This window comes from Mugil cephalus, chromosome 15 (assembly GCF_022458985.1).
Source record: "Mugil cephalus isolate CIBA_MC_2020 chromosome 15, CIBA_Mcephalus_1.1, whole genome shotgun sequence".
NCBI lineage: Eukaryota > Metazoa > Chordata > Actinopteri > Mugiliformes > Mugilidae > Mugil > Mugil cephalus.
In genome coordinates, this window is record NC_061784.1 from 21,811,482 (window position 1) to 21,819,442 (window position 7,961).

Sequence of the window (7,961 nt, forward strand, 5' to 3'; positions counted from 1 at the left end):
ACTGAAGTATGTTGGATTCATGTTAATGTGTATTTAAAGAAGTTTAAACTTGTGGAGGAAAATTAAAAAATATATAAAAAATATCTAATCAACCAAAGATTTTGCAACTCCCCCCTGCAGTACCTCCGCGGACCCCTAGGGCTCGCTGTTGAAGATTCGTGCTCTAAAATAACATAAAGCAATACCAGTGATGCTCTCTGAGTATGTTGTCACCAATTAAAATTTACAAATGAAGTCAACAAACTCTCTTTTCAAATATGTCAAAGATTTATACGTCTCTAACTCCATAAACAACGTTAAAACAAAGCATTTTTCATACTGTACTCAAACGCAACGGTTAAAACAAGAACAGACAACTCTCTTCTTACGCAATCTTAAAATATGTTGTCTCTAACTGTCTTGCGCAAACTCAGCTTGACCCAAGTTTGCGTTAAACATCCCGTCATAAATTCGCCGAAACAATAATGTTGTGTGACACAGATCCTCAAGGAGGGACGAGGAGGGACCGTTTCTTCGAAAACAAACGAGCAGCTCGGCCGCCGTGGGTCAGGGACGGGCCCTTCCTTTTGAATTTCACAATCATAATAGGCTGCGACCTGTTTGTGCATCTGCTCGAGCTGCCTGTCCTTTCACCAGAAAGAGCTGTGTCAATATTGGTGAAGCCGTAATTCACTGATATGCGGAATGGTTAGATAATGCTTTCGCGACAGGAGCCTTAAGCCAAATGAGGTGTGTGCAAACGCAAGCACTTCCGCACGATCACTCACAAACACACATGCGCTTACATGCTTGTACAGTATGAAGGAGGGAGGAAAGGCAGATTTAAAGGAACAGAAGAAGAAGCGGTGACATGTACAGACACTTACACGAACACTCAACCTTAAGCTGCATTGATGATTTCTCTTTAGAGTTCAGGCTTTGAACTAGGAGTTAAATTAGACCCTCAAAGTTAATCTGATAATTTTTTTTTTCCAGTTTGTTCTTTGATAATTTTTCAAGGGTCACAGATTTTATTCAGATGTTTCAAATCTTTTAATTCGTGTTCATAATTCATTCATATCTCACTGTTAAATGTAAACTAAGGATGCATCTAATTAACAGTTTTCATACAGTTTCACCAGTCAGTTCAAATGTACAGTCCCCGAATATTCAACTTTAGATACCAAGGTGGTTCCTACCACACAAGCTCACAGGATGAAGCATTAACGAATAAAGTTTAAAAAATAAATAAATAAAAGGGAGTCCATAAGAAAAAAAAAAGAAGAAAACTCCAAAAACTCCTCAGGAAATGTGCGTGTTTTAAAGAAAACTTCTCAAAAAATAATCAAGCACTAACGAGGCCGAAATAAAGCTCTAAAAAGTTATTAGGCCCATTTTAATAGTGACTTAGTATTATTAAAATCCTTGATTTTTTTAAAAACAGTCCAAAACTGGACTATGTTTAGACTCATTATTCTGTTTTATTTATTTATTTGTATTTTATTTGTATTTTCGTCTGCTTAATCCATAAAGTGTTTATGTTATGTAATTGTTTTCGCCTGAGAAAGAGACGTGGAAATCCCCCCAACTTTTCTAGTTCTATTATAAACCTTCTAATTTTAGTCTCCATGGGTCAAAATCTGATCAGTCACTGCTGAGGTGAAAATAAAGTCTTAATGTGGCGTGTACGACAGCGGCGCCGCACAATTGTTTTCTAATTAGCCATGAGAAGACGTTTGAGTCTTCAGTGTCTTATTCACAGTCTGTACAGTCTGTGCAGACTGAGGCGTGAAAAGAGAAAGGAAGGGGAAGGTTGGAGTCGGCCGGTGATTCATGGCGGTGAATGGCTACCTGCCTGTGTGAGTCAGGCCTGTGACCTGCCCTGGGCGTCGCTCTCCCCAGGCACAGACTCGCCGTGACCCTGAACATGATAAGTGGGCACGGAAAGTGGAAATATTCCCGTCCTGTCGGTGAAGCTGTCAGTAACATTTCCATTCACGCTAACTTCACGATGCGTTCCAGGGATTTCTAAAGGTGTCCGGTGTCAAACGCCACCCATTTGGGAATGTGGCGGCCCAGAACAAATGTTAAGGATTGCTTCTAAATAGTATTTGACATGAGTGCGGCGTGAGTAACACTTTGTCTCTCCTGTCCCGGAGGGGCTCGTTTTGTCTGCGCTGCTGACAGACAGCTCGTGTAACCCAATCCTCAGGTTGCTGCAGTCGGGCCTGACTAATTACTTGGCGCTGGAGTTACACATTTAAACCACAACAAAAACATGCCAAGCAGGGGCGTCACTAGGTTTTGAGGGCAGGGGAGGCTTAGCCCCCCGGAGGTGCACAGGATGTCAGCGAACGCAACGTGTGAGCACAAAATTACACAAACAGCTGACAAGACTGAGAATTTATTTATTGTTATTATTTCAGCCTGTTTATATACACATGTTCCATCGGTCAGCGACCTTTCAAAGCATGCAGCGTTTGAATTACCGTAACTCACAATGGTTTGGGCTACTGACAAAATTCAAAGTGTGGCTGAACACTGGGAGGATCTGCTTTTGTCTGGAGGACCTTTGTGGCATTTCAAGGGTACTTACCAACAAATTCCTCCAAACAACTTTGGATCTTTTCTGGGACTTCCCGGACCGCTGCTGTCCTCAACCTGCAGCCGACACCAGTGGTGCGTCATCATTACGGTAATGGCAGTTTTTTTTTTTTTTTTTTTTTTTACAAGTGCAACTTCCCAGTGTTCAGCCACACTTTATTTAATTTAGTCCATCGGTGAGTTACAGTAATTCAAATACCGCAACTTTTTTTTTTTTGTGTGTGTGTGTGTGCAGGTTATGTTTAGGTCTTAAAACAGGGATTATTATTTTCATTTTGCACTCAATATTAAGCTATCTCCTTATTATAATATGTTGGATTCATGTTAATGTGTATTTAAAGAAATTTAAATTTGTGTGGGAAAAAAAAAAAAAAATTTAATTTTCCCACACAAATTTTGTGACCCCCCTGCAGTACCTCCACGGACCCCCTAGGGGTCATGGACCCCCTGTTGAAGACCTATGTCTTAAAAGGTGAAAAACTGATCTACATAGAGGCATGACTTTCACTGACAACACAATATTTGTTTGCTCTCAAGTCGCACAGATTAGATACATGACTAAAGTAGTTGCAATTTCAAGCCCAGAAAAATATAATTAATTTAATTAAATTAAATTAATGAGGGGAATGGATACCTTACACTATATGATCATATTTAAGTGATTATATCTATTTATTTATTCAAATTAATATTCTGGTCATTTATTATTGAATTTGTCAGCATTTTTTTTTTTTTTTGTAAAAAGTGGGGACAAGTGTGTCTCGCAAAAAAAAAAAAGTAATGTTGCATTGAAATTTGCTCCGATATCACAGACTGTGACAAAACGTTTTGGCCTGATAGAACAGAAAGGCAGCTCATGGGGATTCGCCCTGTCACACAACAGAATACACAATCCCTCCGTTGTGATTTTCTTTCTCTCTGCCTCATTACCTGGTAGGAGTCACTGGAGCAGACACACACACACACACACACACACACACACACACACACACACACAGTGACTTGTTTTCTCTGGGTCTGTTCAAACCAGGCCAGAGTCCCTGTCAAGCTCCGGAGCTCAGCTGATGAGCTTTGATTAAAGCGACTGAAACCCAAAACTTTCTCCATGTGTGTTCACTTTCAATCACTCGGGGCTCACACACACACACACACACACACACACACACACACACACACACACACACACACACACACTACACAGCTCCACTGCCTCTCCGTGTCTGAATCACCTCTCAAAACCAAGGGAGCATCTTTGACCTCTGCGAAGGCAAACTGGCCTGTTACCTCGAGGCTGGTAATGAGCCAAGTACAGGACAAGCTGGAAGCACCCGCAACATCTGGAAAGGCTTAACCTCGTTTAAATGAATAGGTAGAAGTAGATGCTTGGTTTTTCTGTAGCAATTTTGTCTTCATGTGACACTCAGAAAAAAAAAAAGAAAAGAAAAAGAAACAACAAAAAATATCGTCATGGTCTGATTCCAGACGGAGGCGGAAAGCATATTTTGTGCACTGATGTCACTTTTGCGAAAACAGCATCTCCGAGCCCGTATATCAAAGAGGGATGACATATTCCACAGCCGTGCTATTTGTTTACTACTCTCCGATGGGTTTCTGTGTGTCAGGACGTGTGACATGCCAGACATTCAGTTCTCATCATGTAAGCACAGTTTCGTTTCACAGCCTTTCTTTCTTTCTTTCTTTCTTCCTCGTCTTTTTTTAGCTCAAAGCTTCTTGCTCAGGTTTGAGCGTTAGCTAATCGGTGTTTGGTGAATCTTGAAACGTGACAGAAAGAGCAAGCTGAATACCTCCGCGTTTAAAAGGCCGGTTACGTCAGCGACTTCTCACCAGATTTACGACTGGATTCACGTCGTACTATTGTGTTGTTTGTGGGAAAGATCGCTGGATACAGCCGCAGATATGCTATAAACAAACAGCTGTATTTTACTGGAAAACGTAACAGATAGTGTTGGACAGTATCAAGTCAGCTAATTGTAAAAATCGTTGGAGTGCGCAAAGAGCGACTCCTGTTGACCAAAGCGTGAACAGCATGATTTATTTTTTATTCTTATTATAATTTCTGAACATGTAACAAAATACAGAATACAGAAAATGCAGGGAACTAAGTAAATAAAATAAAATAAAACCATAGTCTCTCTGTTTCCATGCAAGAGAATCTAATCTTTTGTAATTTCTGCCATTTGATCATCTCATCAATTAGTTTTAAGTATCAGTTCAGTTTCCTGTTTCTTGATATGAAAGCTGTTAGTGCCCTTCCCTTGTACTGGTGGTGGTGGTGACTGGCTCAGCTAATGAATGATTCCTTTTTCCCCATTTAATATGTTTTCTTTTATTTTTATCAGCTCTCTTTTTTGTTTTGCGACTCTTCCCAATATAAAAGCTGGAAATCACTTGTTAAACATCTGCACTCGGTGATTGTCTGGCACGAAGGCCGCATTTTCTACCTCTACACCTCTGAACTAATTAATATTCTTGTTAAAATATAAAAACATATTGCTTTGTATTTTAATATGCACAAAAAACGTCTGTCTGTTGTAGCTGGTCACATTAATTCAGAATTTAAGTAATGTGTCATATTAAAAGATTTCTGGTTGCCATTGAGGATCCATAGAACACTGCTGCCACCTAGTGGACACATGTGAGCAGTGCCGCTTATCCTCAGTGTGTCAGGCTACAGGTCTGTCAGTCATAGCGATGCACAAAACACTGGTGCCGCCCTTGTGTGGTCTTTTGTTCTTTTGTTATGAGTTTGTTCACCTCTGAATTATTCCATTATTAGAAACTAAATACATCTTAACAACTAAAAGGAGTTTGAGGAGGATATAACTCTTTACAACAACCCACAGGTGACCAATTAATATACAACAATTAAACAAATAAAAGATACAGTAATACAAAATTATAAATAAAAGAGTAAAATAAAATAAGATTAAAAAAAAGTATTACTGGGTACTAATACCATTCTAAATACATGAGTTTTAATTTTAGATTTAAAAAGGTCAGTAATAAGACGCATGTCAGTGGAGAGTTTATTCCAGAGTCTGGGTGCAGCAGCTGAGAAATCTCGGTCCCTCCACTGTTTAAGTTTTGACCCGGGCTCTTCCAGCAAAACCTGGTGAGATGATGCCAAAGCCCAGACACACTCACAAACAGTTATCATCTCAGATAAATACGATGGGACAAGGGCGTTTAAAAGAGCTTTAAAAACAAACATTAAATGTTTAAAATCAGTTCTAAAATGGACTGGAAGACATGGAGTGATATATATGCTCTATTCTCCTAGTGTTTGTTAAAAGAGGGGCTGCTGCATTTTGCACAAGCTGGAGGCGGCTTAGGGAAGACTGGGAGACTCTAGGATCCCACTGCTTAATGTCAGCGATGCAGTCACACAATAAAGTGTTCTGTGCATCGGCTTCAATGGCAGATACATTTGCAAATCATCTGCTTAGCAATGAAAAGTTAAGTTGTGTCTAGTTGTGCCTGGCTATAATTTAATTAATCGGCCCAAGAATAGAACCTTGAGGGACCCCACAGGAAGGAGAATCACCTGATCAGGAAAAGTCAGATCATTACTGAAAGGGTTCTATTGGACAAGTAAGACATAAACCACTTAAGTGTAGGATGCCGACATATTCTTTCAGGTGTGACAGGAGGACTCTATGGTCCACTGTGTCACAGGCTGTCATGAGATCCAGCAGCACTAAGGCAACAGGACACTTAGCGTCAACAGACAGAACAGTATCGTTGTGCACCTTTAACACTGCAGACTCAGTGCTCTGACGAGACCTAAACCCAGACTGAAATTTTTCCAGAATAAAGTTCTTGTTCAGAAAGGGTTGTAACTGTATAAAAAAAGTTTGTAGAAAAAGAGAAAATAAAAACATGCACACATTGAACTTATATTCTTACACTGTGTGGCAAAATTAAACAGCTTTCAGTAAAGACAGGGCCTCGTATTTAAGCTGTGTGGCTGAATAATATAGTGGCATATTTGTATTTGAATCTGAGAAAGATTACACAACCCCCCAATGGTCAGCAACAGATCCACTGAAGAGCATTCATATAAAATCTAATTTTAGATTATTATAGTCTATGTTTACAGCCAAGATCATGATTTATAAACGTATATTTTTAATCTTCTTCATTTTTCCTGTGTTTTTCGGGTGGTAGAATTTGTTGTTGTCCTACAGCGACACCTGCTGGTTAAACGAAGTGCCCTCCTCATGCACCGGTTTAAAAACCAGACAGTCTGTCGGAAATCACAGGAACATGCGTTATAAGTCTGAATCAAATGAGCACAGTCAGAAATATAAATATAAATGTAAAACGTACAGTAAACCAAAACTCCCATTTATAATAAATTGTATTATTGGTTTGATGTAAGGATTTCACTGATGGTTCTGTTCTTCTGGACTCCTCTCTCCTCTTCTCTTGCATCCAGCTAAAGAAAACAACATTATTTTGCACATCGTGTGCGCTGCAATCACAACGAGTGTTTCATCAGATGCGCCTTCCACGTGTTACAGTCAATCTCCAAACCCAAACCAGTCCACCAAACCAAAGCAAAGGCTTCTGTTGCCTCGCAATCACAATTGTCGTCAATCTTATTTATGGTGGGAGTGGAGGGGGGCGGGGGGCTGTTCCCCTCCCTCCCTCCCTCCCTCACTAGTCAAACTCCAGACACTGTAGAAGGAGGGGTCCAACTTCCAGAAGTAGGGGGTAATTAAGAAAGCCAGAGCGAGGCTTTTTCCCCCTCTTTTCACGTGTTGTTCACTCCACACATTTCCAAAGTGTAAACGTGACGGAATGCATGGCTTCCATTACCGTACATGTCCTAAGAGACTCGGAAAGCCAAGGCAAAAAGAAGAAAAAGGGGGAGTTCAACCGTGTTGCTTTTTGATTATTGGAGAAAGAAAAAGTTTTTACTGGGAATATCAGCTTCTGTATGAATTGAAAGGTTTGGCATTTTGGGTCTGCAGAAGGTTTGTATGTCAGTAATATTGCTGGTGTCCTGACAAGTGAAATACACATCTACATCCTCGGGTTACATTTATCTCAGTGTGCTCAGCAAACTGCAAAAGCAAAACTATTATAGACGACATAAGTCCTGAATTCAGTGTCAGTGTTTATTATTATTATTATTATTATTATGACCTTTATTTAACCAGGTTTGTCCCATTGAGATCCAAGATCTCTTTTGCCAGAGAGACCTAGTCAAGAATGACAGCAAATAAAGTTTCAACACATAATTACATTGATCAAACATACATATAAACAAATTACAATGAATTTTCAAAATTTGTTAAGATTTTGCAAGGTTAGTCAAAAATTTGGACTCAAATAAAAACATGTACACTCCC